This window comes from Mesocricetus auratus, unplaced genomic scaffold, assembly GCF_017639785.1.
Source record: "Mesocricetus auratus isolate SY011 unplaced genomic scaffold, BCM_Maur_2.0 Super-Scaffold_100027, whole genome shotgun sequence".
Classification (NCBI taxonomy): Eukaryota; Metazoa; Chordata; class Mammalia; order Rodentia; family Cricetidae; genus Mesocricetus; species Mesocricetus auratus.
In genome coordinates this window covers 14,055,918-14,079,761 of record NW_024429208.1, presented here as the reverse complement: position 1 = coordinate 14,079,761, position 23,844 = coordinate 14,055,918, and positions in this window count along the sequence as shown.

Genomic DNA, 23,844 nt, shown 5'->3' with positions numbered 1-23,844 from the left:
AGTGTCTACCTCCACCAGTGAGGTTTCACCTCAAAGAGTTCCGTAGCCTCCACTCAACAGGAGCACCATCTAGGGACCAAGTTCAAACATATGAGCCCACGGAGAACCTTTCGTGGTTGAGTCACAGCAGTGTGTTTCCATTCTTTTTCAGGAGAGTAAATGTACAGCTCATGTGATTTCTGTGAAAGGAGGTTTATGCAAGGACTCTGCACATCATATATTTCTCTCAGTTTTTGCAGATATTGGTGTATCCTTGAGGAAGGCACATAGGGAACTTCTTAAGGTCTTAGCCAAGGTAATGGCCTTTGGATGTTTTCCACTTAGATAGTACAGGTGATTATGGCCCTCCAAAGAGATTCCTCATACACCAAGGCCAGATTTTTCTAAGCATTAGGATGAGGTGGAAGTGAGCTGAGATGCAACCCTCCTGGCAGCCAGAAGTGGTTAAATATTGATCACCTAGAAGAGCTCTGAGTACCTGTTAGGTCTCGAAAGATCCAGTTGCATGTGGGAAAATCTTCAATTATGTTACAAACCCAAGGAGCCCCTTTTATGAGTTTAGACATTAAAAAAAAATAAAGCCATCAGGGAATTTTTGTGTAATTGTTTGTGATGACCTCTAAAACGTTATATGTTGTTATTCTGTAACACTCTTTTCTTTTCCTTTTGTGTGCCAAAGTTCAGATTTCAAAAGTCCAAATTCCAAAGGCTGAAAATAAGCTCCTGGCTTAATATGTGTGGATTTTATAGATGTCAGGATTATTCATGAAAGAGCCAGGGAGTGTGACAAGGACTTTTATTAGGATGTGGGATTTATACCAAATCTGCCACCAGATGCCATCTTTCAGCCATGTCCCAGCCACTGGACTGTTTCTTAATATTCCCTGGAGCAAACCCTTGCAAATCATGTGATTTAGGAGTTCACCTTCCTCCTTCCTTCTCTGCACTCCAGAGTTTTCCTGTCCTCCCTTTTGCATGGCCCCCCTAGGAGGCCTGTTTTATGTGAGTCTTAAATATGAAGTGGAGTTCCTATGAAGACAAATCTGATATTGCCAGATGGCGACTGTTTCCATTTGTATGATGTGGAAAGGATGTAAAAATCAAGGCTTCTGCTTGTAGCTGACCTGATGAACCATTGCTGGAAGCGAGGCCGTGGTGGCTCTTTGCCTGGAAATACATAATAATGGATTCACCAGAAAGGCAGGATCTCCTTAGGGTGATTTACTTCAGTTTCAAATTCCCCAATGCTCGCATTCGGCAGGAGTCACAAGGGAAGGAGGCCGCGAGGGCATGTTACATTAGAAAAGCTGTGTACATCCCTAGAATAAGTTACAATAAATTTTGTCAGCAAGGACGCTGTACATAGTAGCTAACGAGAAGTGGAGAATAAGCAAGTGTCTCAGAAAAAGTGTAAGACCAATGATGCAGAGCCAGTGAACAGAAAAGGAGCACCAGTTATGTTAAGAGCAGGGACTGGTGGAGAAGAGGCAGAGGGAATCCAAAGACAGCTGTCAAAGGGCACAAAGTTACAGCTTGAGAGGTTTGGAGATCTAATATACAACATGAGGGATTAATACACTCTTGGAATTGGGAAGATGGCTCTATCGGTAAAGTGTTGGGCATGTGTGCATGAAGACCTGAGTTCAGTTCCCAGTCTCCATGTAAAAAGCCAGGTGCAGTGGTGCATGCTGGGAAGATGGAAATACAAGATTATACCTGGGGTTTGCTAGTCAGCCAGCATAACCTACTTAATGAGTACAAAAAGGAAAATAGTGGACAGTACTTGAGCAACAATAGCCAATATTGTTCTCTTCATATGCATTTACACACACACACACACACACACACACACACACACACACACACACACAGAATCCATGTCGGAATTTCACTGAGTGTAGATCTTAGCTACTTGTACCACACACACAAAGACACCTGTGTGACACTTGATTGCCGGGAGTGAGGTCGTGGTGGCTCTTTGCCTGGAAATACAGAATAATGTGGCCATTGAAACACTTTGCTGTACCTTCCAAATAACACAATTAAAAAAGGTTTTCAGCATGTGAACTTTAATGTGACCTCTCCCCTATTCATACCAATTTGGTCAAGACAGCTTAAAAGAAAATAAAGGGCAAATAAATGAAGTAATCCAAAAGGGCAGGAATGTAGTGCAAATTCCTCACAGATGTTCAGGGGCAAAACAACATCTTATGCTGAGACTGACAATACTGAGTCTGGTAGAGTCTGATGGGCACAGACCAGAGCTAAGGGCTCTGTTGTCTCCTCTTTGGATCTTGACCAAAATATCTGTGGGCCGGTCATGTACAGTTACTCCAAATGTGACACTAGAGTTGTGAAACTGGGACAATTGAGGTGTGATGTGTCTGTCACTGAAAATATATCCAGTTGCCGGTTTCAACCTCAGCAAATGGCATGATTATAAAATGTAGCGACCAGTTCAGTTACGGGGCTATAACACATCTCCAATCTGGGGGGAAGGGCTAAGGATTTAAATGAAGACAAAGACAGTAGCTCATTCTTGCAAGGAGAATGGCGTTTATTTTAACAAGAGTGGAGTGTTATATACCAATAGCAGGCATGGTGGAAAACTACCAAGGTCCACCAAGGTCAGGAGCTCAAGTTCCCAGGGCCCTCTGGCAAAGGAGGGGCAGACAACAGGAACTTGAATTTAGACAATAAGGATGGGCGAAAAACAGGAACTTGCATTCAGACTATACTGGGTAGAGGGACAAGAGGTATTTTGCTAGAAGCTCCTAGTCACAAGCTGGTCAGCAGACCCCCATGGGGGAAGGGTGCAAGAATAAAATGGACTTTTTAGTTAAGAGCTGTAAATAATTTTGCCCTGGAAAGAGATTTACATAGAATTTATTCTCCTGAAGCTGTCAATGTGAGTCATGGAGAAGAAAAGGGACCCCGGGGATAAAACGAAATGAAACTTCTGGGTAACTCCACCTGTCAAGTTTCAGGGGACCACAGTGACCCAGTGTGAGATGGATGGAAAGAACATGACTTCTCACGAAGCCTTAGCAGGAGACAGCTGTTCGTCTCTTTCAGACCGGGAGGCTCTTTCTGATGTCCCTGAGGTTTGATGGTGGGCATGGAGAATGCATGTTGATCAGTGGAAGCCAGAATTGCTTCCGCTCATGGTCGATCTTCATTCTCTACCTTGAAGTCTCAGAGAGAAGGCAAGAATGTAAAAGGCAGTGTGGAGAAAGATGCTTATGTTTGCTGTCCTATGGGTTGAGAACCGACTTGAACTCCTTTTCTTCTCAGACATATGAAACTTTCAAGTGAAGACTTAAGCAAGAAAAATAAGCAGGAAATTTTGTTCTTGTTATAATTCTAAATGTCCTTAGCAATGCAGTGTTTATGGGGAAATACCAGGGGGAATGTCTCAAGGTCCATTATAAGAAATAGCTGTATGAATATGCTTATAGAATATGTGTACAGATTTATATATTATGTACTTTATATATCATATATATATATTTATGGAAAAAGGAAAAACTCCTTAAATTGGGTTTGTTTTACCTACAGAATTTTGTTTGAGAAAGCAATCTCTTTTTACATTTTACGTAGCTAAGAATTCTTTCATGATGTGAATATTTACCTGGTCAGTGAGGTTGGATATTTTGATATTTGTTTTCCTTAATTGATTTTTTTAATTGGTTACTCACTGCTGCTTGAGCAGTGATCTGAGTTGGTTCTCTGTTCTACAAGTCTAATATCATGTTTTGCAAAGGCTATTTATTTATTATTCAGCTTTAGTGTTAAAAACCCATAGATTACAGAGACCAGATGTATTTGGTTAACAACACACTGTCTTTGACACTATAGTATTTCAGAATTTTGTGGTCAATATTTTTTAAATCTAATTGAGTTTTTCAGGTGTATGGGTGCTTTCCCTACATGCCTTTTCCATGCCTGGTACCTGACAGGGACAGAGAGGGTATGTGATCACATGGAACTGGAGAGCCTCCAAGTAGGTGCTGGCACTCTTACTCAGGTTCTTTGGAAGGGTAGCCTGTGCTCTTAACCACTGAACCATCTCTCCAGGGCCAGGGGCTAATATTTTAATGTGTGAAGACTAGTTTTGCTATTTCTGCTCCTTCTTTCCCTCTCTCCCTTGTCCCCTCCCTTCCCCAGTCTCCTTTCCTCCTTCCCTCAGCTTCCTTCCCTTTCTCTCACCTCCTTCCCTCCTAGCTTGTTGGGGCACAGTTAAATGGGCAGTTGTAAGATGAAGAAGAATTTTCATCTATTTTAGGTTCACCACAGAATGCATTGCTTTGGAAATATTTATGGTGTTTTAACTTCTCATCTAGTTCCAGAATATTCTCTGTTATGTTGGAAGGTAGCAGGGTATTACTAGTAAAAGAGAGCAACCCTACTTTCCACACACTAATTCTGTAGATGATTGCTTTAACACCTAACCATAGCTTCTCTGCTAGACACCATGTTAGGTGTCATTAATGTCAAGATGAATCAGACTTGGCTCCCTCCCATCTGCAAAAGACTTTTGTGTCCGCATGTATGCATGTACGTGCATATGTGTTACGTGTGTATCTTTTAATTTGAGCATTCTAACATTATGGCTAATCCTTAAAATGAGTGGATTCTCACATTTCCTCTTCATGTAGATAAAATTGGCTTAAACTGTGCAGTTAATAATTTTTTGACTAGAGTGTTAGTCAACTGTTTTCCTCATATTCCAATTCAATTCTACCAGGTAAAATGTCAAAAGAACCTTCTATAGTGATTCCCTCCTTTTCCCTTTGCCATAACCCAATTAACAGCCTACATACTGAATACTGAGAGCAGACAAAAAATTTTTTTACTACATTTTACTTCACATGTAAAGATTTCAATAAAATTTACTTAATGGTTTGAGAAATACAGGATCCTGGTGAGCTGCAGGACCCTGAACTGTGTCTCGTGACTCCATGACAGTCTACTCCTATTGTCCTTCAAAACCCAAGTCATATGGGAATCCTTGGCCTCTTCCCACATCGAAGCCATTGCTTGGATTTGAATGACTGAAGCTTTTGGGGTATAATTCAAATCCCTTCACTTAGCAGATCACATTACCAGCACAGCAAAACCCTAGAGTCTGTGATTCTCTTAGTGGTCACAAGTTCTTAGTTCAAAGCAGTTTTGTCATGATGGTATCAGTTGCTTTGATGAGGCACTATGGCTAGAAGCAACTTGCAGAAGGGAGAGTTGGTCTTGGCTTAGGTTCCAGAGGGAGAGTCTAAAATGGCTAGGGAAGCCCGGTAGCAGGCAGACAGAGCAGGAGCAGAGGGCTCAAATCTTCATCCACACGCAGGAAGCAAAGAGTGCCAACTCAAAGTGGAACAAGACTATGAAAGCCCACCCCTACAGACACATGTCCCCCAGTAAGGGCAATGTTCCTAAACATTGTCACCAATTGGGAACAAAGTATTCAAATACCTGAACCCGTTGAGGACATTTGTCACTCAAACCACCACAGTGGTCTTCTCAAGTAGGGGAACAAGGATAGTGCATGCATGATGGGGTCTCTGTGGTACTTGAAGGGAAGATCATATTACTGCCACTGGAATGGTAGGAAGTGCATGCATGAAAGGTCTCTGTGGCCCTGCAGGGAAGATCATATTACTGCATTCCACCTGTAGGAGCATGTCATATGAACAAAAAACAACAAAGACACAGAGGTTTCCCTGTCTCCTTGATCTGTTGCTTGACCTTTTACCATCCACAGTTGACCTCCCCAACAGAGGGCTGTGACCTTGGCTGCTGGATCCCTTTTGATCCATTTGATCACATGCCGTAAGGTGGTCCCTTTGAAGCCCCACAAGCAGATGCATCCTCTTTCAACTTACTTTCCAAACTGGTCCCCTTAGAAATTTAGAGTCTCAAGAGAAGAGAAGATAAGAGGAGAGATTTCTGTGGTTAAATACTTAGTAAACTTTGGATATACTCCCTCTGCGTTGGCAGCCTTCAGAAGGCCCAGCATGGCATCTACTTAAGTTTGTTGTTTCTCAAATAACATTGGTCTCTAAAGTTCACCCTCGAATCTCAGCCTCTGCACATGAGGTTACAAATCTAGTGAGTGATGGGGGATCATGGAATTGACTCAGGATGCTAACTGTCTGACATTCTGACTATCAACTGGTGTACAGTAGAAGACAGTTGGGATTAAATTGGGGATGGATAGCAGACTTATCATTACTTGTGGTCCTTTTAAACGCTGATAAATCAGAGAGAAACATCTTGTTTGAAGTGGGCTTTTAATTTTGTGGGGTTGGATGTGAGGCCCAAGCAGATGTGTAAGCTAGCAGGGACTGACTCATTTCTCAAGTGCCCACCTTGGTGGTCAGTGGCTTTCTTTATTTCTTCGAGGATGGAGGGCATGTCTTCTCAGCCTTCAGTACTTCTGTGAGTGATCGGGTTTTCTGTACAGACACCATTCAGGGAAAGCATTTCTTTGGGAATTTGTAATACAAATTAATAAAAGACCCAGAGACAGATATTGGGGTTCTACCTGAAGATTAGGGAAGCAAAACAGCCAGCCACTAGCTCTCACCTCAAGCTCAGACTGAAAGGGCTGATTCATGCATGATCTCTTCACCAAGTGTCAGACTTCTCCCTCTTCTTAGCATGGCTAGAGAATCCTGAGACTTCAATGTTTTTCTATCCTCCTTGATACTCAACCTTCCTGTCTTCAGTTTGGCTGGAGAATCAATGCCTCCTATCTTCAGTGTAACTGGAGAATGAATGCCTCCTAATGAATACCAAAGACCCTGATTCTATCTTTTATACCCTTCTAGTGCTGGCATTAAAGGCATGTGAACTTTTACTCTTTTAGACTTATTCAATCTCTTGTATCCCTGGGTGACCTTGAACTCAGAGAGATCCGTCTACCTCTTAATCCTGAGTCCTAGGATTAAAGATGTGTACCACCACCTCCTAGCTTCTGACTGCTGGGATTAAAGGTGTGTGCGTTCTGAATCCTCAGGCTAGCTTTAATAAATCATAAATAATGCATTACTGCAGGAATTCGTTTGAATTTGTCTCTTTCTGTAAAGGAATGAGACGGAAAAATACAATGAGAATTTCTTGAGAGAAGAGTGCTGCTGTCCACAGTTGTGCATCATGAGAACTAGCTGGCTAATAACAGGAATAATTTTTTTCTTTGTGGAAAATCCAAAAAAAAATCCTCAAGAAACAACAGAAATTTGGCTCAGTGTAATCATTTAGCTGCACTGATACACTTCCTTCTCAGTATGTAATGTAAGGTGAGTTCAGGCCCAGCTTTCTCCACTTAATGATCTGTCATTAACATGTCTCTGCTAATAAAAACCCACCATGAAAGGACTGTGAAGATACATGCTCAGTGGGTAAGAATGCTTTGTATGCAAGCCTGGGACCTGAGTTCAAGTCCTCAGCATGCACAGAAAAGGCTGGGCATGGCTGTGCACCTGTAAACTTAGGGCTGAGATGGAGACAGGAGAATGACTAGCAAGGTTTGTTGGCTACTAGCTTAGCTCCAAGTTCATTGAGAAAACTTGTCTCAAGGGATTAAGGGAGAGGGAGTTATGGAACAGACACTCAGTGTCATCCTCTGGCCTCTGTGCAGGTATGCATGTCTATACACACACACACACACACACACACACACACACACACACACACACACATACACGGGCCTCTTCACACTTTTAGAGGCCATATCACATTCCATACTTTAGATGTACCTTGATTTTTTTAAACTGTCACTTGTGTTGTTAAGTTAAAACATGCATGTGTTTTGGGCAAGAATTCACCCCTTGTTTCTGTCTCAAGGCCTAAGCCATGCCTTGCTTAGGCTCCCAACCCACATGTCTGGACAGGGGGGCAGTGCCAGCCACCTGCAGCCTCTGTTGCTCACATCCTGTCACACACCTCCAAGGTGGGTTTCTGGAGAGACTGTCATTTGGGGGTTATTGATCTCATGGATAATTTAGCCTGCAGCCAGGGCAGCCGCAGCGAGAAAATTGCTGTCAAAATGGAGCGTGTCCCCAGAGCACTGTCTCATCTTCAAGTCCTCAGGGACTCACAGAGGGCACAGGCAGGGAGGTCACACTGCTGTCCTCTCCGTCAAAAAAATGAAAGGGGGAACAAATGGCCCTGGAGAAATTACCACTCTTAATTGCTGCAAAATGGACAAAGTGCTTTTTTTTTTCCCATGGTGTGATCAACAACTTAAAACCATCCATTTAGTTTATAAATGAAGTAAAGGAAGATAGACATTCCATTTCTGAGGTAATAAGCCCCGAGCTTAGATTGCTTTCAGAGGGCCAAGGAGGGGAAGGCCAGTGGAATGGGCTGTGCCTCTGTGCTGGTGACCTGTCTCTCCTTTCAGCGTTACCCCTCCCCCCTCCCAAATGGATCATAGTCCTGAAAGACATGGCTTCGGAAGCCAGAAGAATACAAAGTAAATTCTTAGTAAGTTCGACATATTCTTGTATGTTTTCCTTCCTTCCTTCCTTCCTTCCTTCCTTCTTTCCTCCCTCCTTCCCTCCCTCCTTTTGTCCCTCCCTCCCTCCCTCCCTCCCTCCCTCCCTCCCTCCCTCCCTTCCTTCCTTCTATTCTTTCTTTCTTTTACTCTTTTTGTTTTTGTTTTTTTTTGAGGCAGGGTTTCTCTTTGTAGTCCTGGCTGTCCTCGATCTCACTCTGTAGACCAGGTTGGTTTCCAACTCTCAGATATCACCTGCCTCTGCCTCCTGAGCACTGAGGGTAAATGAGTACACCACCACTGCCTCACAGATTTGTTTGTTTGTTGGTGTTTTGAGTATTGAATCATTTCCCCATTGATACTGGGATGATAAAGTCACATTTAAAAACATTCTATATTATTCTCTAATAAAATCTGTGACTATTCACCTTATAGAGTACCTTAACTGTTTGCTTTTTGTGCTGGGAAAGTGGCTCAGTGGCTAAGAGCATTTTCTGCTCCTACAGAGGACCCAAGTTCAGTTCACAGCACCTGCAATTGGTGGCTCAAAACCTCTTCTAATTCCAGCTCCAGGATATCCACTCTTCCCATGTACATACTCACCTCCCTACACACAATTAAAGGAGTACACACTCACCTCCCTACACACAATTAAAAGAGTACACACTCACCTCCCTACACACAATTAAAGGAGTACACACTCACCTCCCTACACACAATTAAAAGAGTACACACTCACCTCCCTACACACAATTAAAGGAGTACACACTCACCTCCCTACACACAATTAAAAGAGTACACACTCACCTCCCTACACACAATTAAAGGAGTACACACTCACCTCCCTACACACAATTAAAAGAGTACACACTCACCTCCCTACACACAATTAAAGGAGTACACACTCACCTCCTTACACACAATTAAAAGAGAGACCAGATTTCTTTTCTTTTATTTAATTAACATTCTTTTCATTTATCTTACATGCTAACTATAATTTCCCCTACCTCCTTCCTCTCCTCCTGACCCCTCTCCTTTCCTATCTACTTCCCTCCCCATCCATTCCTCTTCTGTCTCCCTTGAGAAAGGGGCAGGCCTCCCATGGGCTTGAACAAAGCATGGGGCATCAAGCTGAGGTAGGACTGAACCCGTCCTCCTGCATCAAGGCTGGGTGAGGTGACCCAGCATGGGGAACATGTTCCCAAAAGCCAGCTAAGTGCCAGGGACAGGTCCTGATCTCACTGCTAGGAGCCTTACAGACAGACGAAGCTACACAACTGTCACACATATGCAGAGGGCATAGGTTGGTCCCATGTAGGTTCTCTAGGTGTTGGAGACCAGTTTTCTTTATTTCTTTAAAAATAATGTATAAAAATGCAGCTTATGTTATTTGTAATAGCCAGAACCTGGAAGTAACCTAGATGCCCCTCAACTGAAGAGTGGATAGAGAAAATGTGGTGTATTTACACAATGAAGTACTATTCAGTGAAAAAAAAAACAATGGAATCTTGAAATTTGCAGGCAAATGAATGGCACTAGAAGAAACCATCCTGAGTGAGGTAAACCAGTCACGAAAAGACAAACATGGTATGTGCACACTCATTTATGGATTTTAGACATGAATCAGGGGAGTGCCAGCATACAATCCCACTTCCAGAGAATCTGGGAAATAGAACCTTCGTCCAGCGACTGATGGAACAGAGGCAGACACCCACAGCTGAACATTGAATTGAACTCTTAGAACCCAGTGACAGAGAGGGAGAACCGATAAGCAAAGGGGTTAAGACAGGCTGGTTTAACACACAGTAACAGTTGACCTGAACAAGGGGGAGCTCTTGGACCCCAGATTGATGACTGGGTGGAAAGCATGGGATTGACCCAGACCCCCTGAATGTGGGTGTCAGTGAGGGGGCCTAGGTAATCTATGGGGCCTTGGGTAGTATTATTCCCTGGCATACAAATGGATTTTGGGTGCCCATCCCACAATGAGGGGTGCTCTCTCAGCCTGGACTCTTTGGGGAGGGCTTAGGCCCTGCCCTGGATGAAATGACAGACTCTGGAGATCCCCCATGAAGAGCCTTACCCTCCCTGGGGATCAGAGTATAGATTGGGTGGGGGACTGGAGGACCTGGTGGGGAGGGTGGGGGAGGAGGGGAGGGAGAGGGAGCTGGGATTGACATGTGAAGCAAGTTTGTTTCTAACTTAAAAAAAGGAATAAAAAACTCAAATACCATAAAAATGCAGCTTATATTTTAAATAACACTATAATAGAATAATGTGATATGATTTTGAACTTTTGCTACTATTACTTATTATTTTATGTGTATGGTTGTTTTTGCCTGCATGTATGTCTCTGTACCACATGCACGCATGCAGGGCCTATGGAGGACAGAAGAAGCATCAGATCCCTGGGAACTGGAGTTACAGATGGTTGAGAGTTGCCTTGTTAGTTCTGGGAATTAAACCCAGGTCCTCTGGGAGAGCAGCCAGTGCTGACTGAGGGTCTAGCACTGTGACAAATATTATCTAATCCCCACTTTGAACACTATGTCATCTCCATAACAAATATCTTTGTCTTTTATAGATAGAAACGCGCGTGCACACACATGCGCGCACACACACACACACACATACACACAGCAGAGCAGAGAGAGAGAGAGAGAGAGAGAGAGAGAGAGAGAGAGAGAGAGAGAGAGAGAGAGAGAGGAGAAAGAGAGGTCAATTAACTTCCATAAGATCACATAGTAAATTTGGAAAACCCTACAGATTTTCACTGTCTTTGGTATGGATTCCTTCTTCAAGTCAGGTCAGTAGACCCGTTCTTCTGTTATTTCTGGGTCTGTCTGTCCATGAGGAGATTAGAAGTACCAATGCCAATGATTTTTGCCCTGAGCTAAGCCTTCATTGGAGAAGGTTGTCAGAGTGTATAGCCCATTGAAGGTGTTTTCCTTAGGTCAAGGCAGCTACATATGGGTGTGGAAATCAGGATTCACTAGACTCTGTATAAATGAAGTTTATTTGGGGAAAAAATTTACACAGAAAATAAGTGGCACTCCAGCTCCAGGCATGCAGACCCTGCTACCGTGATGCTCTCCACTGAAGCGGGTTCTAACCTGGAACCTTTTCCTTTTAACCAGTCATGTCCGCACCTGTGACCACACCCAAAAGGCATGGTCAGTGCTACAGGTGTGGAGGGAGATCTATGACTACAACTACATAAATCAGAAAAATATTTTAACTGCATTGTTCTTCTTGGTGCTTGCTGCTGTAGAAGGAAATCCAAAGATAATGATGAATATAGAGTTTTGTAAAAGGTTATTTAATACCTGTTGTTGCTCAAGGCCCATGCAGAAGAGACGGTAGAGAGGGATAATCTGTTTGAGGGAGAACACATCCTGGCTTGTTGTGTTAATCCACATTTCAGTGTGTGTTTTAATTTGGAAATGAGCATTATTTTCAGGGTTGTGCTTTTCATCCCTAGGTATTTGTGATGCCTTTTCCTGAAAATTGGGGTTGGCTTAGGTGGAAATAAAAAGTCAATTATGAAGGCAGCTCTTGCTGAAACTTTGCAAACATCGCCTAACTGGCAGAGACAGAGCAGGTAAACACGAGAGAAATCACAGGCTTTGACTCTATTCTGGGAAACCACAGAAGCTGGAAACTGTACAGGAGTAGATGGTGGCCCAGCGACTGGTCCTGCTGTGTCACAGTGTGACCTTCCTCAGACCCTCTGACCTGATGGCGCTCTCTCCTTCCTCTCCCAACATGGCTCAGGTGACAAGGTAGTTTTTAAGTGAGGCTGACTATTCCACAGAGCTACATTTTTGCCATGTTTTGAAGTAAGCACAGAAACATTTCCTCATGAAACAAGGATGCTTGATTTTCTGCTTTCGTAGATTTCCCTTTGGCAATGAAAAGGAAAGTGGAGTCTTGTGAACTGAAGTAGCATTATGCTTTCTTAAAAATGCAAACTGTTTATGTGTTGAATCTGTTCCCTCCATGTTACTTGTGTGATCTATGTGTTTTCTGACCTGTGCATACAGGCGGCATGGGAAAGCTGGGCCTCAGTCCTCAAGGGCTTCTCATTTTCATTAAGAAGCATCTTATAGTGGCCTCAAGGGACAGGTCTTTCCCACATTCTTAGCCGCATCTCTTCTTGTAATTGAGTGTAGCCTTGCTGTTTGTGCCCAGAACATAGCCCCTTAGACATTAATTACAGCTGCAGACAGATGGACCTCATAGCTTTGCTTCTCTCCTAGTTTGAAAGCCTTTCCTACCTACTGGAAGCTGCTCTGCTTCGTCATAACAGCAGTCATGGTGCCCAGGTGTCACATCCCCCAGGAGGAGGAGCTTACTCTGACCAAGGGTTGATGGAAGCTGTTGCTCAAAGACCCCAGCTCTCCCAACTGTCTTCTTTTTGGGGGAGGGACAGTTATTTTATTCGTTTGTTTATTTTATATCCTGACTTCAGTTTCCCCTGACTCCTCTTCTCCTAGTTCCTCTTCCCTAACCCCCCTCCGCACCCCCATTGACTCCTTCTCCATTTCTATTTGGAAAAAGGCAGTCCTCTCATGGATATCAACAAATTGTGGCATATCAACTTTCAGTAAGACTAAGCACCTCACCTTGTATCAAGGCTGGATGAGGCAAGCCAGTATAAGGAATAGGGTCTCAAAAGCTGCCATAAGAGCCAGAGACAGCCCATGCTTCCACTGTTAGGAGCCCCACAAGAGGAACAAGCTATACAACTGTAACATATATGCAGAGGGCCTAGGTCAGTCCCATACAGTCTCTGTGAGCGCCTATGAGCCCAAGTTACCAACTCTCAGTCTCATTCCCATGTTTCGTGAATATCATTCTGAAAGCAACCTACCATTGCTAACTTCCATGTCTCCTTCCCACTCACCCACTAGTGTTTCTTAAGTACTAACTTGTCCTGACCCGCAGGACATTCATCGTGGGGACTGGCGGTAGGAGATACGAGAAAGGACACCAAGACAGGTATCTGATCTGACAGCCTCTATTTCATCCCAAAGGGATTTATATAGGGGAAGGGAGGAGGGGAAGGAATAGGGGTGTGCTGCAGCTGCAATGAGCCTGGCAGAGTAAAGGTCAGTGGGATGGGTAGGCCATCCTGTGTCCTCTGGTAACCTAACTGCAGATTCTAACTTTATCTTTCACATCCTACCTTCTATCGTATAAGCCTACGCCCTAGTGACTAGGCAGATAAGCCCAAGTCTGTTTTCTCGGAACTTGCTTCCCATCTTAAGAGGCGGTATTTCAGCAATGTGACCTAGAGTCATGTCTTTCTCTATGAGGAGGTGATGGTGCTATGGCTGAAATATGGTGGAGGCCTCCAACACTAACTCAAACACATTAGCAAGTTGCAACTCTCAGGTCTCTTTTCTCCAGGGTGAGCATTTTGGCTCATTGCAGATCCAACAAGGAACACACATATGTCCGCGCGCGCACACACACACACACACACACACACACACACATCCACCCTCCCACCCTCCCTCCCCTACCTTGCTACAATTTTTATTTCCATGCTCTCTCCTTGTGTGTGAATGATCACACAGCATATGGAGATTCCCAAGGAGACTGCAAGTGACCTTACTTCTCAATACATTTCTTAGTGTCCTGCCTGTGTTGCAAACCACATTGGCAAAACAATAGGTTTAGAATCTGTTTCTTGCCTCAGGAAAGACTGTAATTCTGAGGGAGATGGGGCAGAGGTGAGCACAAAGCAGAAAGTCAACATATGGACAGCCTTGGCACTGAGGAAGCTTTGAAAATGATTTTCTCAAAAGTGGGACAAAGGTCTGTTAGCTAGCATCCAGTTTCACAGTATTTTGAGTACAATTAGCTGAAATATCAAATTTCTTATTATTCCTTATTCCAGTGTGTTGGATGTTTAGGGGTCACAGCAGAACTAGCATGACCCACCTGTATAGAAGCCTTTCTGATCACATTCAGACCACTCCCACAAGAAACAGTATAAGAGACAAGCAGGTTAGAACTTTGATGTTGGAATTGTACTCAAGTGAGCACCCCTAGAGCCCTCAAGCATAGATCTGACCTAGGACCTCACAAATGGCTACTTGAGAAGCTTTAATTTGGTCACTTATGACCCAGAACTGATGCGTTCCAATGCCCCTTTTAATTTAGTATATTCTGCATATGTCTCCCATATGGAAGAGGGAATGGACAGGCTGTAAGAGCCGGAGGATGTGGAGGACCGCTGTAAAGTAGTGTCTTTTGGACACAGCAGGACTACCACACTCATGATCTCACAGCAGCTCTGGCTCCCTGCCCAAGACCTGTCCAAGATCAAGCCAGGCAACATTCCAGTATGGAGTGGGCAGGGCTGGTGGTCCTGCTCCCAGTTTAGGAGCCGTTGGCCGTTGATGATGGCTTCTGGGACAGGGAGAGTCATGTATTTTTCAGTGGTGTGGCTCTCTGCAGGCTGACCAATGGCCTCACAACCATGTGCTAGATTTAGTGAGTTATTAAAAAATCTAAACCATGAAGTTGATGGGGAGATGTGGGGGGAAAGGGTCTGGGAGGAGGAAAGGGGAGAGTGAAGGGTGGATATATGGTTAGATTACAATGTATACATTATAAAATGTCTCAAAGAGTAAACAAAGTAGAAACTTGAAAATTATGTTCCCTTTGATCCTTGCAGACAATTAAGAAGAAAACAAAGGCAACGGTCTTCATTTCTACTTCTTAAAGCAAAGAATTATCTCAGCATTTAAATGGAAATTTAACTGCATTGGTTAAAACAGCTTCATCCTAGCCAATATGTTTAGTACTTCATTAGCCAGAAAATTGAACTAAGAAATCTGATAAATTGATATTTTTGTTGAACTAATTCATCATTTAGACAATTTTGTTTCTTTAAGACAATTTTTTAAATTTAAATCTTAAATAACTCAGATTAGTGGGGACATTGGAAGTTACCAACCATCTTTTCTGACGACTCTCATCCACTTGTCTGGAAGGGAAACATTTCCAGAGCTTCAGGAAGTAAAATTGGAAAAGAAGCTTCCAGTCTCTCTATGAGCAGTACGAATATGAGGGAAGATTTCTATTCTGGGTGTGTAGTGAGTCTTTGAAGGTTTTTAGTGGGAGAACTGTGGTGAGATCTTTGCTTGTACAAATAAAGCCTGTCTGAAGATTAGAAAATGGAGCTTGCCACTGTCTAACTATAGAGGTCTGGAGGTCTGTACAGACAGACAGGACGTGAGATGGCTGGGTGGAGAGAGGGTATAAGTGGGAAGAAACAGGAACTCACTCTTGTGTCCTCTGAGGTGCCAAGGAGGTGCAAGGTGGCTTTGGCTTGCTCCTTCTTCGCTCTGATCTCTCAGCATTTTCTTCTATATCTGACTCCAGGTTTTTATTATTTAGACCAATTAAGAACTCCTTTTACAGAGAACAGCTTGTTCTGAACTGTAGGAGATTAATTTGACATTGGTGTCTGTCATGCCTTGGATGGGAGAAACAGCCGCTGGGTATTTTTTTGTGTGATCTAGGCAAGCATCATCATGAGTGTGTAAAGAAGATTGGTGGCAGTGGACAGGAGTCAGTGTGTCAAGAAATAGCCCTTGCCTGATGGAGCAATGCTGGCTGGCTACCCAGGTATCTTTATCATTCTCTGCTTTATCTTTTTGAGATAAGGTCTCTGTAGAACCTGGAGTTGGCTAGGTTGGCTTGGCCAGTGTGGTGTTTTGAATAAGAATGGCCACCATAGGCTAATATAATATATTTGAATGCCTAGTTACCAGGGAATGACCCTATCTGAAAGGATTAGAAGGATTAAGAGGTGTGACCTTGTTGGAGGAAGTTGTCACTGGGGGTGGGCTTTGAGACTTTAAAAGCTCAACCCTGACTCAGTCTGTCTCTCTCTGACTATGGATCACGTTATAGCCATCAGTCACCTCTCCAGCACCAGCCTGTGTGCCATCATGCTCCCTGCCATGATGATAATTAACTGAACCTCTGAGACTGTAAGCAAGCCCCCAGTTAAATGCTTTCCCTTTGTGAGTTGTCCGTGGTCATGGTATCTCATCACAGTAATAGAATTAGTGACTGAGACAGCCAGTTAATCCCGAGGATCTTCGTGTCTCTGCTCCACCACCACTGGAATTGGAGGAGCATGCCATAGCACCAGGGTTTTTATGCGGGTGCTGGGAATTTGAACTCAGTCCTTGAGGTTGCATGGAAAGCACTTTACTAACTGAGCTATCTTCCTGGCCCCAAAAAGGATGAAATACTTTAACCACACAGAGACCTGCAGTAAAGTGCCTGTCACATAGACTTAATTTGTTTAAATTTTCTATAAGGGATCTCATCCATCTAAAGCCTTGCCATCAACAATTTCAAGTTCTGTTTGCTTTTGAATATGGCCAGGCAGTTATTTCATGACTCTTATTTATTGAGAAGGCACAGAGTAAACAGTGTACTCCATTGTTTTCAGATAGTCCCAGAGTGGATGCTTATCTAGCCCTTGCATCAAATCAGAGAGTTTTGGATAAAAACAAAAGCCTAGAAATGAACAGTTATTTCAAATTTCAAAAATGGAAAAATTTGGAATTTAGAAACTAAAACTACTAGCTTGGTTTTGATCTAGACACTCAAATTGACTATTAAATCTTTCTGAACACTCATAAAAGGAGTCAATGGCCAGGCAGTGGTGGCACACACCTTAAATCCCAGCACTTGGGAGGCAGAGGCAGAGACAGACAGATCTCTGTGAGTCCAGGACAGCCTGGTCTACAGAGCACGTTCCAGGACAGGCTCCAAAGCTACAGAGAAACCCTACCTCGAGAAACAAAACAAATACACACACACACACATACACACACACACACACACACACACACACACACACACACACACACACAAAGGATCCAATAAAGGTTAACATCACCCTGTGAGTCAAAATTTTCAGAGTCCTGGCACTCCAGAGCCTGCCTGGTGTCATTTTATGCCTGAGATTGCTACCCTGAATGCATGGCCACTTCCTCCACTCTGCCCTTAAAACTCACTGCTCTGTTGGAAGGCACCGAGAAGATGTTTCAGTCTCTTTTGGCAGAATTGAATATCATATAGGAGCTCACATTCCTGTTAGTATTCTTGCTATGCCTACACATGACCCTGGCGTCACCCATGGACCAGCAAACACTCATCTGTAGTATAGGTAAAGTCAGGAGTAGAAGGTGCATATGTGTTTGCGTTTGTAGCTAACAGAACACATTTTTGTCAGTATAAAGAACAAATTGGGCTGATGGCTCAGTGGGTAAAAGCGCCTACCCCCAAGCCTAGCAACCTGAGTTCAATTCCCAGGGACCCACATGGTAGAAGGGGAGAACTGACTCCTGTCTTCTAGTCTCCACATGGATGCTGTGAATTATGCGCCTTCCCCTACCCCAAATAAGCAAGTAAACATAGTAAGAAATTGAAACAAAAGAACAAACCCTGGACTGTGAGAAAACACATGTGCATGCATGCATACCGGACACAAAAATTAATTTAGCTACTAGATGGGAAAGCTGTTGCTTGAGCACGAGTTCTATGAAAAACTATCTGAATTTAGTGTGATTTTCTGTTGATGGAAGTATAATTCCTCAATCAAGGGGTAGCAGCTCCCATCTGTCTTGATAGGTTTCATCCTGGCTACCAGCTTTATTCAAAAAATTCAGCAAGTGGAAACAGGCCAGGTGCGTGAGCCTGCACTCAGAAGGAGTGGAAAGCCAGGTGGTTTGACAATGCTAGAGGATCTGGGGCTATGTGGTCCGAATACGTAAGGGGAGCCTATAGGGAGGGAGGGGATTGGGGTTCTAGAATAAGACTGTGCTGCGGACACAACCCGACAGCTGGAGATGCAAGCCCGTTGTGATTTAAATATTCTAGTCACCACGTTGGAAAGACTAAAACAAAAAAAGTCAGACGACCTTTAATAATGTAATCTATTCAGTCTAATATATGCAAGGCATTTCATTTTGTAAATACTGAAGCACAGATGAGGTATTTTGCACCCTCTGTGGTTGTAAAAGCATTCTAGATCTTGTGTGTAGTGTGTATAGACCCCGATGCTTCAGTGATGGTAGCCACATTCTGCATTCCTAGCAGCCAGCTACTGTGCCATTGGGAAGTGTCATCGGCTGTTGTCACACAGAAAGTAAATCTGTCCCTCTCTGAAGAGCTGTCATAGAGGAAACGACACTGGAGGATTAAGGCAGAGGGTTTTAAAACACATTGGAGTTAGTTTTCTGCATGTCTACTTGGGTAAGAAACAAACAGCTCAGCACGCGACACCGGACTTGATTTTACTGGATTTACGGAAGCAAAGACTGGGTGACCCTCCCTTCAGGAAGTGACAGAGGTAATTCCTGGAGGGGGCAGATGAACTTCATATATAAACTTCCTTGATTATGAGATAAATACATACAAAACCATAACTCATTCACTGTGGTGAGAGCTCGTTAGAATGCCAAGTTCAAAAGAAAACTCAAAAAGCCACGACGTGCTCATCGCCCCATTAGGAATGCTGAAATAAATGCACAAATGGATGCAGGATTGGTTGGTGTCCAGGGAGCTGAGGATTGCAATGCATTACTCTTTCTGTTAGTTTTCTTCTGCAGAGATGGAAAATAGCCTAGTTCACAAAGGAAGGAGTGAGGAACCTAGGTGGGACAGTTATCCATACAGTCATTAACTCCTACAACTTTTTTTTAATAAACAGTGTAGGGTGATAGAGGCCTGACTCGGGGTGATGTCAGGGTGCAGAGTGGCCTGCCCATGCCTGCATTGTGATGATGATGTGGGGGACCAATCAAGAAAACCTGGATGACCCATGTCCTCATGCAGATGAAGAGTCCCTGGGACTGTGAGTTCTCCCAGGTCACAAGGCCAGCAGCTGGAAAGGGAACAGGGACACAGCCTCTCTAAAGCATAGGGCAGTGTGATAAAAAGAAAACCAGTTAGGGACTCTAAGTAAATGTGGGAAATTCATATTAGTGGTTGCGATACATGTTGACCCCTCTTTACCCATCTTGGTAAAGAACATATAGAAATAGATATGATTTCACTAACAATACTTAGGTAGAAATTATTGCTACAACATCCTTATTAGTTTAGGTCCTTGGAACTTTATTTGTGGACGTGTTTACCCTGAGAATTGTAACACCACTGGATGCCCTGTTTTTTTTAAAAATATTTATTAATAAAATTTATTTATTCTATATGTTTTTCATATCATGTATCTTCATCCCATTGATTCCCTGTCTCTTTGCATCTACTCTCTGCCCCTGTGTCCTCTCTCACCCCCCAAGAAAACAAAATTCAAGAGAAAAAAAGGAAGAAAATAAAATGGGAATAATTTTTTTAAAAAAAGGAAGGAATTAAAAAATGTCTTCACGGAAGCTGTAGCGCGACCCAACAAGTCACACTTTGTCCACACATCGCTTCTTGCAAGTGTTCATTGCAAATAGTCATCGGATTGGTTTGAGGCCCCTGATCTCCACTACATGTTCCATGCTGGGCCCCTACTAGGACTCTTCCTGGACATCTCGCTGGTGCCCCGTGCTGTGGAGATCCTGTAGCCTTTGGTCTGTGGGTCAGGTCTCTTCATGAGTTTCAGCAGATTATAGCTGGAGTGGATGTGGGGGGGGGCGCAGGTCAAGTTATAACCCTGGGTCTGGGCCCGGGCAGCTGTCTGCCAGATGGGAATCGGGGATAGCTGTCCCATGGATGCCCTGGTTTGAATGCAAAGTTGTATCACCTCTCCCTTGTTGGGATTCAGTTGCTTTAACTTTATTGAAAGTTTGTAGGGGAGGATAGGGTTCTGCAGAAACCCGGGGACAAGGAGTGCAAATTCCTCATTAGTTCTTTAATTGTGCTTTTAACGAGGTTTTAAAATGCACCCAGGAAAGCCGTTTTAAAGATGGATTTGGTTTCTGAATCTTACTCTTATATTTGAAATCTTACAATGGAGTGCAGAGAAGGGATTGAAATATGCGTCTAATTGGGATCATTAAGGCTTTCACTTCAGTTTTGTAGCATGGCGCCATTGATGGTGGAACAAATGGTAACACCTTGTGCTCTCTCTCACGCGGGAATGAATGGAACTGCCTTGTGCTCTGTGTCACACGGGAACACTTCCCCTAAAAAGGGTTTACACAGCCTCGAACCAAACATAACACAATGCTGGCTGTGCAGGACCCCCAGAGTGTAACTGTTTTGTACAGTGGGGAACGCTGCTGGCCTTTGTCGAAATTTTCCGGGCAGTCTGAGTCAGCCACCAGCTCCACGCCTCTGCTTGTACGTGCTGAATTTTGCACATTGCGCTTTCAATGCCATTTTACTGAAAGCAGTTCAGTTTGAAGTGCTCTCCTTCTGCTCTTAGGCGAGCTAACTGGCTCTTAAGGAGATGGCCACTCTGCGCCTTGTCAGTTACAGGACAGGGTACCTGCAGTGTCTCGTTCCCCCTTGAAAGCCCCAATGGCTTCTTTGCATTGGTTTTGCTGTGAAAGCCCGCCTCCTTTCCTAAAGGGACTCATTTTGTCTTCCTCTTTGCCTTCCTGTTCCCCCGTCACGCCTTCTCATTTGGGTCAACTAAGGCACGTGCTTTCTTATTTTAGTAGTTTCGTTCTGTAATATTCTCCCTTGTTCTCTGGGTGTCTGTTTCTTTGTGTTCCTGTCGTGGTTTAAAATGTATGTTCTCCAGGGAAGTGTCCCCGACTTGCCTGCCTAATGTGACCTATTTATGTTCCATTCTGGTTTTACTTAGCCCTTTATGAATATACATTTTCTGTTGCTGTTTGTTTAAAATTTTATGAATGAATCATCTGTATCTATCTATCTATCTTGAGTTTTTTTTTAAAGCTTGCTTCCTTGTCCCCACCCCCCCCATTGGAGTTGATGGGGTCAAATTATGTCTATTTTGTCACTGATGTGTCTGTAATGCCTGGGAATGTTCTGGAACATAGTAGATTCTTCAGAAACATATTGTAAGATTAAATGGATGATTTCATATGGGCCTGGAGTAAGTTAAGGACAAAGTGTAATCAGACTTGCCTTGATGTTATTAAAGATGACAGTCACCTTAATAAGGGTGACGTAAGTAGACTCCAACAAAGTGCTGAGCCCACTGCTTCTTATGCACACAAACACAAATGTACATATACTCACAGGAGCACACCTTCATATGCACATCCCTTTTTACACTTACATTCTCACATGTATATGCCACACTTGTGTACATGTTCACATGTACACACTCACATGTTCACAGAAAAGCACATCCATACACACACACACACACACACATACATGCATATACAGATTTACACTCCCCACTCATACACACATACAGGCACCCCCAGTTGTGTATACGCACTCACAGATACACACATACTCACATGTATACCCCCACACATATGAACATTCATGCACACTCACACATTACACTCACACAGTTATATGAACACCCAACCCATACACAGAGGAAATCATAACTGTGGATTTGACCCTTATTGCACATTCCATATCCATCTTGGTTCCAGTAGCAACTACTGTCTGGAGATGCCAGACTTAGCTTACTCAGTGAAGATTCAAGCAGCATGTAAGATACAGAGAGTTTTGGAGTAGCCAAAGGGTCACAATAAAGTAGAGGGGTGATCAGAGAGATTTCCAGTATAACTCTCCTTCCTCTAGGCACCAGCAACTTCCTAGTCTATCATTGTCTTCCATCAGAGTGATTCATTTATGACAGTTAATGAACCTACATTTGGCATGCCATTATCACCCTGGTGTGCATAACGGCCCACTCTTGCTGTATATTCTGTGGATTTTGGCAAATGTTCAATGACATGTATCAATCATTATAGAACTACAGAGAATAATTTTATTGCCTGAAAACTTCTCCAGGTCTTTTCTCTATTCCAAAAGGGAAAATTTAAAACTTCTGTAAGTTATTGAAAATTCCAATTACGATAAATAAGTAATTGAGTGAATGAATATGTGACTTAGTCACCGTGTAAGGTGGTTTGCACAGACTAAGCTCATTGCACAGTGTGAAGATATTGAGACATGGCTTTTGAATGAACATCTGCTTAGAGAGCCTCCATAGGGGGAAGTGTCCACTGTGAGAGCAGATGCATTTCCCATCACGGTGTGTACAATTCTGAGTTGGGCGTCATCTTCTCTGCAAGGCAATGTGAGAGCTGTCTAGTCTAGATATGCAATAGTGTCACGAGAAGGGGGAGAGTTCTCCATTGTGGAGTAGACATACACAATATGGAATGAACAGGTTTTAGTGCAAAGATCATGGATACAATCCCCAGTCTTTCAAATGAAAATCTTTTGGTTAAGTTAAATCAAATATATTAACATGTGTCAATAGAGCATCAGTCTATTAAAGCATGTGTCAATCTTGTGCTGGCTGTAAGGGGTTCAGGAACAAATAAAAATTCTTCTGTAATGCCCACTGGCCTGATGGAAGGATTGGCACACACGTAATTAATAAGTAGAGTGTGTATTTAAAAATACTTGATCTAGTGGCCATTTGGAAAAACACAGTGAACTGGCCCACAAAGTTCTGGCCCAGGCAGGTTCCTCACATGGCATGGATATGCTCCCAAGGTTTCCATTCATTTAGTGTATAGAGCTTTCCTGTCTACGAGCAAAGTTTAGCGTCATCACCATTTCCTTCATCTGGGTACTCAGTATACATGTGAACACAAATATGCTATTGCTCTTCAAGTATGCAGTTATCTAAGAAGGGTGTTAAAATGGCTAACGGTTAGAAAAAAATGGCCAAACTTGGTGTGGAAACCCTGAGAGACCATACAAAACAATTGAGCCAGTGGAGCAGACGTCAGACCGTAGAAATCAAGTGAATGTCTGTGAAGTGAAGCAGATGAAATGAAGTGAGAAAGAAGTAAGAACAAGACATGAAGGATTATGTCAACAGAGGCACCAGCTAGAAACATCTTGGAGTGCAGGAATAACACCAAATAGGAAAAACATACCTCAGTTTGAGCCAGGTAGTAATTCTATGTGCTTTTTCAGGTTGAGGTAACTTTTGGTTTGACATGTCCCTAATAACTAAAATTTTGCAATATTTTTCTGTCATTTACTACAAGCTCTGGGTACAAAAGTTTTGGCTAAATAGTATATACTTTCATGGATTTAACCACGGAAAGCTAGAAAGTAACAATGAGCCCTTACCTAGGTGCTCCTATATAAATCCATTTACTGAAAAATGAATAGGCAATATTTATTTAGGTTGTTTATGAACACCATGTTTTTTAAGTAGAAATATAGGCACTCCTCTTAATTTC